Genomic DNA, 16,202 nt, shown 5'->3' with positions numbered 1-16,202 from the left:
TTTTTGTCTGTAAGTTAATAAGGAATATTGGTCTGTAGTTTTCCATTCATTATAATTTCTTCATCTGGTTTTGGTATCATAGCAATGCTGGGCTCATAAAATGAGCTGGAAACTGTTTCCTCCTCTAGTTTTTGGAAGATTTTGTGTATTCTTCATATTATCTCTTTCTTAAGTTGTTTTTTTTATATAATCTGCCAGCATATCCATCTGGTCTTGGTATTTTCCTTGTTTGGAAGTTTTAGCTACAGATTCAATTTATTTAAGAGATTTATAGTAACTTAGGTAATGTATTTCTTTATGTGTGAACTTTGCTAGTTAGTGGTTTTTAAGAAAATTGTCTATTCTGTACGAGTTTTAAATGACTGATATTCTCAATTATGTCTTCTCTCATCCTCTTCCCCTCCTCCACTCTCCTTTTTCTTTCTCTGTTCTTTAAAAACCCAGATGTTGGCTTCACAGATTCTCTCCATTTTATTTCTTGTTACAGTTTCATTAATCTTTATCCTCTTTATCATTTTCCCCTTTCAGCCTGCTTTGGTTCCATTTGCTCTTAAAAATTTCCCGAGTAGAAGTTTAGACCCTTAGTTTGAGCCCTTTCTTTTCTAATACAGATATTTAATGCTATAAACTTCTCTTCACTCCCCGCTTCCCACCAGTTTTTATGTCATGCTTTTACTTCAATTCAAACAAAATGCTTTATGCTTTCCCCTTTGGCTTTCTTTGACAGATGAGCTATTTATACATTTGCTGCTGAATCTCCAAGTATGTAAAATTTTTCAGTATATTTTTGTTACTGATAAAATATTATTTTCTTAATATTTTAGCACATACTTTGTATGGTTTTAATTAGTTTTTAAGTTGGTGGAAATTGGTTTAATGACCCAGAATGTGGCTTACCTCGCTGAATATTCTTTGTGCACTTGAACAGAATGAGTACTCTATTGTGGTAAGGTTGTTTGTTTTGTTGTGTTTTGTTTTTTGGTACCAGGAGTTGAACTCAGGACATTGCGCTTACCAGGCAGACACTTGTGCTGCTGAGCGGTATACCCAGTGTGGGTTGTTTGTTTTATAAATACCAGTTCTCTCATGTTGTTTGATAGATTTGCTCGGGTACTATATTCTTACTGACTTTCTCTCTGCTTCTTTTATTAATTACAGAAAATAATTTTTCAATTATAATGATGGATTTTTGCCATTATATCTATCAGGTTTTTTTTTTATTTTAAAAAGAAAAAAGTAATGATACAAAATTGCATTTCAAATCTTTGTTAGGATGTCCAAGCGTTTAGGATGGTTGTGTATTCTTTGTGCATTGACTCTTTGCGACTGTGTACTGTCATGCTTTTCGCTAAACAGATTTGCTCTTCTAAGATTCATTTTGTTTGACAACTTTCTTTCTTAAATTTTATTTTAGGGGCTGGGGATTTAGCTCAGTGGCAAAAGCGCCTGCCTGGCAAGTGCAAGGTCGTGAGTTCGGTTCCCAGTACCGGAGAAAAACCAAAAAAAAAAAAAATTTATTTTAAAGAGAAAAGAACAAAAAACAAAATAACAAAAACAAAGTCATAAACAAAAAACCATAAAAACAACACAGAATTTCAAAACAAGGTGATAGGAAATTAACAGTGGTTGTTATGTTACATATTGTTATCTTCAAAGTGGTTACTCAGATAACCAGATCTAGGCATGTAAGATTGACCAAACAATTAGACAGCTTTCTTTCATTAGTGTTTGTATGGCTTGTCTTTCCCATGCTTGTAGTTTTAACCCGTTTGAGTTCCTAGATTTAAAGGAGGTTTACTGTCACCAGGATATATTTGAATTTTGGTTTTCCTCTTCCAATCAATTGTCTGTTTTTCAATTGTTTTGTATTGAACATTTGCCTTTAATATAATTATTGATAGGATTGCATTAAAACATATCATCTTACTGCTTGTTCCTATTTTTCCATCTTTTCTGCTTTCCTTTCTCTGCATATTTTTAGATTATTTTAAATCCTCATTTTATTTGTTTTCACTGCTGGCTTATTTTTATTTTTTAAATGTTTTTATCTCATATCCTAGCAACTTCAATATATACCTCTAGTTCACCGTAGCCTTCACTTGACTGCTTTGAAACTCATCAAATTTGCTACTTGTCAGATTTTAGACCGGACACATTTGTCCCGGTACTTGTTGGGTGGGTGCATGAGGAACAAGCTAGATCTTGTTGTTGTTGATTACTTTGAGACTTGCTACTCTTTCCAGCCAAAGAATTTGCTTGGTCTTGTTGCACCTGCTGGAACCAATTAACAAAAATATCAAAGTGCCATGGTCTAGTGTAAGAATTTTACAATATACTTCTGATAGCACCTTCCTAGCCTTTGAGCTAATGTTATACATTTCGCTTTATTTCCCTCCTAGTCCTGGGAATTGAAACCACAGTGCCCTTACCACTGAGTTATATGTTCAGCCCTCGGATCTCACTTCGTTGCTCAGGCTGTCCTTATATGTGGAATTCCCTCCCTCAGCCTTCTGTATACTTGAGATTATAGGTTTGTGACACCACAATAACTTTGTACTCTTGTTTCATTAGATATTTACTGTAGAATCATTAAGAATAAGAAAAACCTTTGTATTTACCTTAAGTTTAGTCAATTCTCAAGGTCTTCAATTCTTAGATAGCATACATAGATAATTTACAAGTAGCAGAAATTTATTTCTCACAGTTCTGGGTACTAGAAGGCCAAGGCCAAGGCACAGATGTTTGGTTTCTGGTGAGGGTGTTTACTGTGGTGAGCTGGACACTGTGTCTTCACATGGTGGAAGAGGAAAGGCAAGCTCCTTAATGCACCACCTAATTCTGTCCATGTGGAAGGTGCCCTCATGGGCTAATCACTGTTTCAAGGACCTACCTCTTGGCAGCACTTAATTTTGGAGGGGACACTTCAAACAACATCATTCCAGGATGCTGTCTTCTGTGTCGGTTAGTCTCTTCTTTATGTTTTGATCTAAGTAATTTCTGTTGATCCACCTCCAAGTGTACTGAAATTTTTCCTGTAGCCCTGTGTCTACTGAAATGACTGTTGTGAGAATTCTTCATTTTGTTTTCTCTGTTTGTTTCTAGCATTTTCATTTGACCTTATAGTTTTCATCTCTCTGCTGAGATTCAGTATGGTTATGCATGATGACTGCTTTTTCAGCTAGAGCCTTTAATATGTTTATTACAATGATTTTTAAATTTACTATGTTAATGTATAGGTATGGATCATCTTTGACTTTATTTTTTTTTCTCTCATAAATGGGTCTTTGTCTTTGCTTTTTTTTTTTTTTTTTTTTTTTGGTATGTCCCATCAGTTTTCACTAAACACTGGATATCATCTATAGAACTGTAGAGAATAAGAAACTATTTATGCCTAGAAATGGGTATACCCATCTTTTGCTAGGTTGTTGTTAAAGCAGTTAGGTCCTCTGTCACTTGACCTGGGCTTAGGATTTGTTGTTGCTGTGGGCTCATTCACTGTGCAGCTGGCTTCAAATTCCTCTAGCATTACCTTATGTTCAGCATGGAGTCCGATTTGCTGGTGGGCTTTTCTTTGCTTTTCTTTTTGTGATACAGGAGATTGAACCCAAGGCCTTCACACTGAGCTGTATGTCCCTAACTTCTCCCTACCCACTTCTACCTGATTTTTTTAGACAATGTGTTGCTAAGTCATTAAATTGCTTAGGCTGGGCTTTATCTTATAATCTTCCTGCCTCTGCCTCCCGTATGCAGGGATTATGAGAATGTGTCTCTGCATCCAGCTAGGTTTTCCTTTATATTACTGCTCTAGCCTCATTACTACGCTCTCTTTGCATTCATACTTCAGAGATAGTTTTTTGTCTCCCTTATTACCAGTGCTACAGTGGTAGATTGCTGTTGTTTTTATTTAGTTCTTATTACCATAGCAGGGCAAGATCTTCTTAGTGGACTATCATGAAGAAGAATAACTGAGAGAGCACGAATTAGCCTTGTGTCCACAGTCACCAGGTATTAGCCTTGCATTACTGCAACAAAACACTTGAGACTGTTGTCTTATAAAGGGGAACGTTTTATTTTGGCTCACAGTTTTGCAGGCCATGAATGGTTCATTGTGTTCTGTTTGGGCCTGTGTTGTGCCAGCACCAGGTAGCAGGGCTGCTTGGGAGAGAAAGCCTGCCTTCCTCATGCTGAGTTCTAAAAGGGAGCATGGGGAAGAGCCCAGTATCCCACTGTCACGTTTGAGCGCATGGCCCCAGTGTCCTGAGACCTCCCACTAGGCCCTACCTCTGAAAGGTTCCACTCCCTCCCAATAATGCCCAGAGCTGGGGCCACAGCTTTGACAAGTGGGCCTTTGTCAGACACTTGTCCAAACCATAGCACTAGGGCTCTTGTGCTCTCACAACAGCCTGCCCTTGGACTTCAAGCATTCATTAAAGTTGTTAACAGAATTTGCCTCACCAGCTTCTAGGGAAGCCCTGCCTACTTCTGTTCTTGCTTTTAAGCCCTTGCTCGTGTTTCCTCTTTCCTTTCAGACACCTGTCTTTTCTTTGCCATGAAGCTAGTTAGATACCCTCTTTCCTCAGTTTTCCAGGTTTAATGAAAATCAGGACTTGAAGAATGTCCAGCTTTTGCTGGCTGGTATGGTAAGAGCAGCATTCTTGCCACATTTCTGTGTCCTGGCCGGAATCCAGAGGTCAGTATCAGCTTTTGAGTGAAAGAATTTTAGCATTTTCCACTTTTAGTAATATCAGAATAGATACTGAAACATTGATCTTAACCATTTGGACATTTATCCTGTAAAAAATAGATCTTGGCTTGTGCACCTCTGAGCTCAGCCTGTATAATTCCAAACATGATGGTACGTTTTATGGAAGGTGATGCTACATGAATGAACTACCTCCTTGGGCAGAGAGCGGGTCTCCATAGTCATTACCCTCTTTCCGTTGCCAAATCATGGGCATAATGAGTCACAGGCACATTTCTAAATATATCGATGGCCCTGTGAAGCATTCAGGGGCATGTCCATCAATTATGGTCATGGGAAAGGTCAGAATAGTTCAGGCTTTCATCATAATTCAACCCTTCCTCCTCAGTTTGCCTTGGGTGTGTTGAAATACTAGGATTGTTCAGTGAGAGGCATTGTTCATTTGTGAGCAACATTTACTGGAAACCAGTAAAATATCAGAGCGAGGCCGTCCCATTTGAAGGCCTATTTCCTCATTGAAAAGCTTTTTGTGTAATAAAAATATCTCAAAAACTCTTCTGTGAGATTCACCAGCCTTGTTTCTTTCAAACCACTGATTACAATCCACAGTTTCAACTGAAGAAAAGACTTTGCTGGGGACTTGGACACCAGCCATCTCTGTTGAATTCCCCTCTCACACACTCTATGCTTCCCCAGTGCTATGGCCCTTCTGTCCAGCATGGTGGACATTTCTGAAAGTGTAGCCCGGACAGCACAGGACAATTCATTAAGTCCTCTGACATTTTAATGTGGCTATAAAATTGGGTGGAATCTGACAGAAGTCAACTCTAGAAATTAGCCTTGGATAGAAGAAAATTGTTCCAAATCCCATTACTTTGAACAGTGTTCCTCTTTTTTTAAAAAAACTAAAAACAGGGATCCTGGCAAAATTCCACAGCTTGTATAAATAAAAGCAGATAACAGAAATCTGGAAGTTGGAAAACACTTCAGAATTAAATATTAAAAGCTCTTCTAAGTGAGCACTCTTAAGTCAGCATTTCTTGTTTTTATTATCCTTTTGGTGAAAGAAAGGCATTCATACTTTTTTTTTGCTGTAGTCCAAAATGAGATGTTTTTGTCAAACATCAGGAGATCTTCCCCAAAATAGTTAATTTCAGTAACCTATCACTTTGTGCTGTTCACATGTAGTATATCATTGTTTTCCAGAAGATTAAGGATTATGTTTTCCACATACTCTTTAGATAAAAAAGAATTCCCGAAGGAAGTCACACCTCTTTTTGGTCTGCTTATATTTTGAAACTGATACATCTTCCCCTCTAATTAATCTGGATTTTTTTTTCTACAATACTTCATCACTTATTGTTACTCATTCTGCATGTATTTATACCAGGGATGAGTGTTAAAGTTCTTAAACTGCTAAGTTAGTGATAATCTATGGCTCTGTGAATCTTTGGCTGGCAGTTTTGCAGGCCATGATTGGTTCATTGCACTCCTTTTTGGCCTGTGTTGCACCAGCACTGCATAGCAGGGCTGCTTGAGAAAGAAATCCTGCTCACCTCATGCAGGGTGCTAAAAGGGAGCGTGGGGAAGGGCCCCCCGTGTCCAGGGAAACCACATTATAAGTCTTTTGATACAAAAGCAGAGCATATTTCTTCTGGAAGAAAAGCAACACTAGAGAAGACCAAACCATTTGGAGATAATGTATTTTTTGGTGCTAGAACTAAATTAATCAAGCCAGAAAACATTGCCTAGCAACATCTGACATTAAAAAGATTCCATAACAAAAAATAAACCACATGAAGGACAAGAGAGAAGACAGCTCAGCTCTTGTTCAGATAAGGGTGGGAGTCTGTAAAAGGAGCCGCCTTTAACCCCAAATAGAGAAAGGAGAAAAGAAATTAAATAACAAGAAGAATACCTCAGATAAGGTGGCCTGACCTATGCTGAGTAAGTCCAACCTAATAGGTTTCAGATCCTGCACCAAGGGGATTAGACACATCGTATTTAATTCTTACAAAATCAGTTATCTTCATTTACAGAGAAGAAAGACAATGCAGTTAAAGATGATTCAGCTTAGAAAATCAGTCCACTAGAATGTCGGCTTTTTCATACTTTCAGTGTGATTGACTTCTTGTTCCTGAAAGACGTGGCTGGTGTCCCACCATGGGAGCTGACTTCCATGTAGGCATCTCTGAAGGGCAAAGCTGGCCACGGCTTCTGTCGCTGACTAGGGTGGGGTTCTGAGTGTAAGACGCAGGACAGCATGCTTAGTGCTGGGTTTGGACAGTCTTAAAAGAAAAACTTTAAGTCCTCTGAATAGCAGAATTCAAAATTGTTTTTATTCTGAAAAATCCAGAGAGAAAGAAGAAAAAAGATGGCTGCTAAAAACCCAAGAGTTAAGATGTAATGCTCATTCTGTGGGAGAGTGGGTAGGGGAGAACTGTATCCACAGACTAGCATTTTCATACTAGATGGAAACTCCATACTGGTCAATATTTGATGACATAAGCAACCTGGTTTCTGGGACATTGTAGTTAATAAGGTGCTGGTTTCCATGTCATTATTTCTGAGGCCATGGGAAAAGCACTGATCCAGTGAAAAAGAATTTCACATTGCTAAATACTCTGCAAACTCAATGGTTTTATTTGATGAATGAATCTCTTGTTTGTTCTTTTTTGCTTTAAAAACAATCAGCAAGTGTTGGACCCTCCCACTCTTTCTTTTTTTGCAGTATGAAGGACTGAACCTAAGGCCTTCAAACTGAGCTACACGCCTAGCCCTTTTTTATTTGTGTTTTTGTATTTTGAGACAAGGTCTCACCAAGCTGCTAAGTTGCTTAGGTTTGGCTCAAACTTGCAACCCTCCTCGCTCAGTCTCTCATAGTGCCAAGATTACAGGCTGGATCTTCTCTGTATGAGAGACACTCCTGAGGATACCCACAGAAGATGAGAGAAAACAACAATGAACTTTCAGAATTTTGACTATGACTGGCTTTCAGGACATGATCAATCATTTTATGAGTTGTATGTTTTAGGTATCTGGGATTATATCTATGATTAGAGTATGGATATCAATATGTGTATGTGTATAGATTTTTGGTTTTTGTTTTTTATTGGTGTGCTATAATCCAAATCACTCAGCAGCTAATAGATTATCACCTGAAGAGATTGTAAGGCCCATAACCAATTCAGAGAAATCACAGAACCCTGCAAAGTACAACCTGTATTTTAGTCTTGGGCTCTTCTTACCACCTCTAACCTCTCTCTTAAAGTGTTACTCTGCTGTCCTTATAGTGAACAAAGCTAAGGGTACGTGTCAGCTTTTCATCACTGGGCCCAAAAGCCTGACACTTTCAACATGAAGAAGAAGACGGTTTATCTGGCTGCTGGTTTCAGACGGTTCAGTCCAAGGTCGTCTGGCTGTAAGGCAGAAACGTGATGGCAGAAGGGCATAGTGGAGCAAAGCTGCTCACTTTTTGCCTGGGAAGCAAATTGTGTGGGTGTGAGTACCATCAAGAGATACACCTTACAAAGGCATGCCTGTGATGATTTACCTCCAACCAGGCCTTACTGCCTAACACCACATTCAGCTATGAACATGAGTAGATTAATCTATGAGAGGTATAGCATACCCGTGTTCTAATCACCTCTCTGGGAGTCTCTTAATCAAGTCCTTCTGACAACAATTTTCTGAATGCTCTTTACTCAGTCTACATGGAGCTGTCAAGAAGGTTACATTAGCCACCTGTAGTGGTGCCTGTCTATTATCCCAGCTCTTTGGAAGTCTGAAAAAGGAAGATTATGAAGCAAGAGGATTGGATGCTTGAGCTCAGAATCGTCAACTTGTGACTTAGTGGGTCCCTGTCTCAAAAAATAACAAAGGGCTGGGGATATAGCTTAGTTTGAAGGCCCTGGGTTAAATCCCCTGTATCTAAACTATAGTTACATTAAATTCTTGCAGTATTCCATAGTTAAAAAGGAAAAACAAGTCACATTATCCAGGCTAGGAAGAAAAATCAGAATGGGATGGAAGTGAGATCAAGAAATGCTTAATGAGTTTAATTCTACTCAAACTTGGCAGAGAAAAAAATTTTGTCTCCCTTGACAGATGGAGAGAGCATCTTTGTGTTCATCTCCACATTTAATTCTTTAAGAAGGAACAAGCTAATGAGTTGGCTCCCCTGAGAATCACTTGGCCTCTTACAGCATTATGAAAAAAGATACATTCTTTTTACTGATTATTCTCAGCTTTAGTCTTTCTTCTTTCATCCCTCTCTGCATTTCCTTTACCCAAGAACCAACCAACCAAAAACCAAGCACGATAAATGACATCCCTTTCCTCCAGAAAATGATCCTCCCTGATCAGTGGGCTCAGGGACGTAATTATCCTTCACCTGCATCACTCAGCTACCTATATGCACCTCTAGAAAGCTCCCTAATGTTTGTTAGGAGCTAGCCTCAAGAAGCCTGCAATATCAAGAACCTTCAGGGTTATCAAGTCCAAGTGTGTTATGATAATTATGACAGTCTTCTAGCATGTCTTTAAAACGTAATGGGTCCAAGATACATGTGTCTTCTTCATGGATTCAAAGTACTTCTATATTTATATGGGTAAATAAAAATATTTTTACAATAACACTAGTCACAGGAGTTTTTCCTTAAAAAGGAAGTAAGTACAACACTGGGAAATGTTTAGTCATGTTTCATAAGAATTCTGGATTTTCAAGGCCAACTCAGAATAAAGCATCACCACAGCTTACAGCTGCTTTTCCTAGAAACACAGGTAGCTTTGAGTAAGCATTTTATATCTGGAGAATATTTTTAGAGATTTACATTTAGATGGAATCGCGGAACACAATAGTTTATTCTAGTGAATCAGTTTTGAAGGACTCACTTACAGCTGGTTCTGAGTCAGTGTTGGGGCCAAGCCAGGTTGACTGGACACCAGGCAGAGTCTGACCTTGTCCCATTCCTTCTCTTTTCAGTATCATACCCTCTTCACCCTCCATCCAGGAACATCACATTAAAGTGCTGCAGAAAAGATGACCCATAGAATGATCCCACTGGATTTACCTGTGAGGACCATGGGTCTTCTCCAAGTCATGAGGGAGCCCTTCTCCACTCGGGCCCAGTTCTTCAAAAAGCCTTATTGCTGACTAAAGATTTCTCCGGAAACGTGTGTGTATGCACAAGAGAGAAAACTGAAAGCTACACGGCACATGTGGGGAAATGGAATGGTGCCCTTGGTGTTCAGACCCAACTGTTCCCAAAGTGACTACTTCTTCTTTTCTCTCCACGTGCTTCAGACGCAAACACCCCTCTTGAGTAAATTTGCTAGGCACAGCCCCACAGGAAGGCAAGTTTTCTGTTTACTTGTGTCAAATTAACAGGGGCTGTTTCGTCTGGATTCTGAAGTCTTCAAACAATACTGAGCAGCTAGAACAACGGCCCGGCTTGGCCAGTAGGAGATCATTCTCCGTGCCTCCGCCCTGCCTTATCCCTTCAGCTGGGGACTCAGTGTGGTGGGCAGGGAACCCCTTTTGGAAAGATATTTCAATAATTATGCTGCAATCCTTAGCCGCTGATTCAGCTTAGGAAGCAGGCTTTGTTGTATTTTTGCTGGGGGCCTTTGCCTGATGCTTATACAGGCTACTCATTTTGTTCCCGATGATGAAAGGAATTCAAATTTAACCCAGAAAACTTCGATAATAAGAACAAAATTCAAAAGCAAACCTGTACTCTTACCATCAGACATAATTTATATTCATAGTGTTTTGATGAATATTCTTCTGGTCATTTTCAAAAAGAGTGTAGGGCTCATGGGAGTGGTTGGGATGAAAAAGGGGTTGGGGGGAAGCCAGGCATACTTGTCAAAAGGCTTTGTAGCTTCTTCCTTCTGTCTTTTAGTGTATTGTGAGCATTTTGCCATGGCAATAAACAGTGTAGTAGTGTTTCTCAACCAGGGACAATTTTCATACTTAGGGGACATTTGGTAATGTCCAAAGTGTTTCTGTTACTCATATTTATTATGGATATTGCTAAATACCCTACAGTGCAAGAGCAGTCCCCATAATAAAAACTGATGCAGCCCAACATGTCAATAATGCTAAGGTTGAGATCCTCTCTCTGTAACATTATTTTAAATAGCTACCTATTATTCTATCCGAGGGGGAGATTTTCCACTGTGGAAAATTTAGCTTATTTCCAAATGTTTTGCTATAACGTACAGTCTGTAGAATATTCTGTCACACAGTTTTGTACAAACTTCTGCTGCGGCAGAAAGTGAAATGATGTGACCAGAATTTACATAAAGGCATTTATCAGGCACAAATCTACACTAACAGATTAAGAGACACTGATAGGAATCAAGTGCTTAAATCTAGAGGCCAACATACAATAAGTGCTCTGTACATTTTAGCTGTCATTAGTTTAGACTTTGAATAATCAAGTCCTCCAACTTGGCAAAATTCTCTTTCTGTTAATATTAGCAGCAAGTCCAGAGTAGACATCTGTGTTTTGTTTTTAGTCACTGATTATCATTTTAGGCTGGATAGCTGTCTTTGGTCAGAGATTGCTTTGTGAACCTTAGACTCAGGTCACCAATGCAATGTGTACAGCTGAGACTGAAAAATGTTGGTAATAAAACAGCTTTTGAGAAATGGCATTCTCCTGTGGCAGCATATCACACATTTTTTCCAATAAAAAAGAATATATGTTTGATTTCTCTACTTTGAATTAGTCATTTTTATTATTCTTCAAATTATTAATTTGTACCATAGTCTGATCCATTTTCTTTTTAGATGTCAAGAATTTTTTACTTAGAAAAACAATAGTTTGCATTTATCATGTGTCAGGCCCCATTCTTTTTGATCTTCTTTTTTTTGTCTTTTTGAGTCAGGGTTTCACTATGCATTTTAGGCTGGCCTTGAACTTATTTTGTAGCCCAGGATGGCCTCAAACTCATAGTGATCATCCTATCCTCCTGCCTCAGCCTCCTGAGTGCTGGGATTACAGGTATGTGCCACCATGCTGGGCTCCTTCAGGCCCCATTCTAAGTGCACTGCACATATGGAATCATTAATTGCTCAAAATAAACTAATAAAATGGTAATCTGACCCTTTATTTTTCTCTGCATCAGGATCCCACCACAGATTTATAATACTGACAAAAAATAATTTCAGTGGGTTAATTCATTTGGTGAGCCAATATCTTTTAGGTTCATTTTTTTACATGAAATATTCACAGTTTAAAAATATGTCTCTTGGTCTGCTCACAGATGTTTGGAAAACACCCTTTTTAGTTTCCTACATGGATCACCACATGCTCATATCTCATTTAGGTATGATTACATTCAAGAGTGATTTTGGCTCTAATTTTGATTTCTGTTAGATACTTCAGCTTTTTGAGATCAACTTTTAACCACTAGATTCAGAAAATGAGTTGGAGAGTATTTTTTCTTTTTTTTTATTTTCGGGATTAATGTTTGTAGTATTACATGGATTTAAAGTGATTAGTATACCTTCCCTAGCGTGTCCTTTAGTCTTTGCATTTCTTTGTGAGATGACTGTAAACTATTTCTTTGTATGTGTTACAATATATCCCCCAAAGCCTCAGTGATGTTGGAGTTTTAAATTTTAATATTTTTGTTAATATGTATTTGTGATACACAATGAATACCTTCATCACGGAGAATTGGTACATCACATATGCATCTTGATCTTCTCTTGGTCTTTTGGCTGAGATCAAGTATAATATCTTCTTATCCATGTACGTTATGATTTTTCACACAGATGTCATGATCCTCAATTTAATGAATTCTTTGGGGCCAAGCTATGAGCATATTCCTAAAGAGCATATGTGCTTTTGTTTATTCCTGGAAGCACTGGATTATAATTCTCTGAAGAAGTGAGTCAGGTAACTGTAGAGGAAAAAATCCTTATTTTATCTGAAATTTTTAAATTACTTTCTGTCTTCATTTTCATGTTATGTAAATAATCCAGGAGGGGTAATTCTGTATCTAAATCGTTTTCATTTAAAAGCTTGGTTCATTTTTAAATTATTTAATATTATTGGTTACTAGAAAGATTAATTTTAAAATTGTAAGGCAACTGAGGAGCTTTGAGGCCAAGCACGTACGTTTAAATGCCTCAAATAGCTGAATCTGAACATCTTTAACTGAAGTCCACCTTCAGCGTGAGTGAGTGAGGCAGGGGCTGTCCCCGCATTCTCCCAGGCGCGGCTGATGACTGCAGTGACTCTCTACGTCTCTGTGTTAAAATGAGTGATGCCATCAGGAAATCATCCCCTTCTGCAAGAAGCATTAGTCCTTGATGTTGCTCAACTCACAGACTAATTAAATCCTTATTTTCTCTTTTCCCCCCAGATACATAAGTCATCCAAATATAGTTTAAAATAGTTTAAAAGCCTTATTAGTAGAAGCATCACAATATCAGTTTCTTCTATCCACATTCTCATATATAGCGAAAACCACATTTCGCACATGGATTATAAATTGTATTTTACTGTGAAATGAAACAGAAGGAGAACATGAAATCTAAATCAGAGTCACACTTTCTACCAGTTTCTTATACAAGACATATATTTTAGTACATTTCCAGTACACTTTAAAGCTTCTTTAGATGAAAACATCTCCATGTTTAAGGAGCTAACTGCAATGAAAACTGATGCAATGGATTTGAAATATTAAATATGTGACTTAGAAACGATGAATGTGACTTTTCTCCCCTGAAATCTTTCTTCCAAAGGACCTAAATTATTTTCATGAATATGGGGATGTTGATTTCCTGTGTAACATATGTCTGGCTTGTTAAAGGTATTTAATGTGAATGAGGTGAATGTACCATTTTGGATCTGGAATTCATGCTGTTTATCTTATCTGATGCCACAATTTTGAAAGTACAGTTCAAATTCTGTGCTCTCAGGAAAAATAGTTTGTAATTCAAACAGCTTTTCTTAGCAATACTGATAGTATGGGGTAGGGAGACCCTACTGTAGACCCTATTATGGCATCTCAAATAAGAATTGAGGCTGCGTGTAGACCTTGGAGGTATTCTCAATCCAGATTGTTTTCTTCTACCAGAACAGTATGTAAAAACATGTGGCTAGTATTTTTCTTTAAAAAGGAATAAATATTTCAAATTCTTACAGCTGTCCACTGCACTTCAGTTTTGAGGGATAAGCCTTTTATAAATAATTCTATGAACGTGCCAAATGTCATTCTACATAATAGAGGTCCTCATGGAAAGGGATTTACTTTTATTATTCACTTACTAATGTATATGCCATGGTCTGGAGGTTATGGTGGGATAGGATGTTTTGATCATTGATTATTTCAGTTCCTGGAAGTGAAAATGTCATCACCTTCGAAGGCCAAATCATCTGGGGCTGGAAAGAATCACCAAGATTGATGCTTCATGTATGCAAATATAGACAGACACCCACCACCAACCTGAAATCTTCTTTCTGAATGCAGATGCCAGGTCCTGGTGTGTTACATCTTCAATTTAGGAAGTTGAATTGGAGGTGAGGGTAGTTTGACTATGGATTGAACTGGAAGAAGAAGCAGTTTTCTGAAAAGAGGATATTATATTAGATTGTAGTGGATGAAGGGCTATTTAAAATGGATAAAGTAATACATTGTATTGAGAAATACAATATGAATATCTTTGGGCAATTTCCTCCTCTTTATAGTTCTTCAGCTGTGTCTATCATGATAGCAAATCAGTTGAAGATCAATCTATTAATTTATTAATCTATAGTTATTTTTTCATATTGTATTTTCACAGTAGCATGGCTGCTATTTTCAACCAACTTTCTGGTTTGTGCTTCCAGTATCCTCTATTTTCTTAGAGGATATTTTATAAACTTGCTCTCATATTTTAATTTTGGTCTGAGTTCTACTTTCTTCAGGGATTATATCCCTAAGATATCACATTGCTCTTCTCTATGAGTTTACATTGCCCAGACAGCGATGTGGGTGAGTGTGATACTTTTGATGAGTGTAGTTGGATTAGGGTGGTGGGTGGTGACTGTTATTTTCTCTAAAGGAGCTTTCTAAGAAGGCCCTTAGGATGAGTGAAGGACAGAGTGGGTAGATGGAAGGAGGAAGAGCTTGGAGTGGACAACTGTGCTTGTTCCTATTATCAATACTTCCCCTCCCAGCCAGGCTAGAGCTGTGCTCTAGTCCAGCTCTGCTGCCTCCACTGGGCACTGGACTGGCCCCCTGCTCTCTTGTCTTATGGAGGTAAAGAGTGAATTTTCTGCCTAGATAAGTTAAAGAGGGAAAAACACACGTAAAAATTCCTTCCTTCCCCATTCATTGTCTGCTTGAATCTGGGTGGGTGTCTGAGTCCTAATGGATGATGAGAGGTTGGTGGAGACAAGAGAGATAGCTGCTGGCAGGCACAGTAGTGTGGCCAGGTGTCCTGTGTGGCCAGGAAGGGAAAGTGGATATTTGAATGATGCCTGTCACCATTTCCAGGTGCTTGTTAACAGTAAGTCAGTTCTTCGAAGCACTCCCTCTCCTCTACCTGTGTGCCATTACAGTGCAGCATACTATGTCCTGCCTGGCAAGCAAAAATGATTCCAGCAACCTGTCCTTGGACCCTTTCTCCATTGTTTCCTGGGGGGTTGGATTATTTATTAGTGGCCCTTTTGTGTTTCATTGTGTGTGCTTCTGTCCGATGAGTAATGCTTTTATTTTTTAGGCAGTTGATGTGGCAGTCCCATCCACAGGCAACTATAAAAACTAAGCATCTCTAAGTCCTTTTCATAAATATTTGTGAAGTTTCAAAATCTTCACATTTGATCAGTATAAGTCAGCCTGAAAGGCAGTCTGCGAAGAAAGCCCTTTGGAGACAGCAGTGCTTTCTGGCTGTGGGAACTTCCTCTGGGAACAAGAGGTAGGGACTCACAAGAGACTTCAGCAAAGGGAAATAAGACAGGCACTTCAGGATGATTTTATTGAGATCAAATTTTAAAAATCCTGCTATGGGGAGAAGGAGAGATAGATCAAAAGTCTGGTGAAGGGACAAAATAACAGTCCCTAAGGTTTTTATTCTTACTGAATGCAGGCAAGGTTCTGCATTATAAGGAAAGCTATAAATATGCAAAAATATATATTTACACCATTTGGGATGTTTTTCTGAATTTTTAACATTGACAAAAATATCTTGCTTTTTTCCACTCAAGCTTTTCCTAATACTAGCTGACTTATTCACTAAAACATAAAAGATATAAAAAAAGGGCACAATATCTTTTTGAAAAAAACCAAAGGCATGGATATCTTTTTAAAGAAAGTAAAATTCTAACTGGATTGACTAAATGGGCTGGATTCAGTATTATAAAGTTAGAAAATGGCTTTTTTTTCTCCTACAAACCCCCCACCTCCACCCCTGTGGAACTGGCTATGTAGCTATGCAGCCCAGGCTGGCCTTTAAATTGTGATCCTCCTGTCTCAGACTCCCAAGTGCTGGGATTAT

At 38.4% G+C, this 16,202-nt stretch overlaps 1 long non-coding RNA gene across 4 annotated transcripts in view; it reads left to right on the top strand.

Annotated features, from left to right (window-relative positions):
* LOC106147804 overlaps positions 1–11,428 on the top strand; it is a 98,497-nt gene extending 87,069 nt beyond the window's left edge. For all 4 annotated transcript variants that reach the window (XR_001232778.1, XR_001232777.1, XR_001232779.1 and 1 more), the window contains one exon: positions 9,687–11,428. This is a non-coding gene — a long non-coding RNA (uncharacterized LOC106147804). The remainder of the gene's footprint in view (positions 1–9,686) is intronic.
* Positions 11,429–16,202: the final 4,774 nt, after the last annotated feature.

This window comes from Chinchilla lanigera, unplaced genomic scaffold, assembly GCF_000276665.1.
Source record: "Chinchilla lanigera isolate Chin_1 unplaced genomic scaffold, ChiLan1.0 scaffold00009, whole genome shotgun sequence".
NCBI lineage: Eukaryota > Metazoa > Chordata > Mammalia > Rodentia > Chinchillidae > Chinchilla > Chinchilla lanigera.
This window is presented reverse-complemented; position numbering and strand designations above follow the sequence as displayed.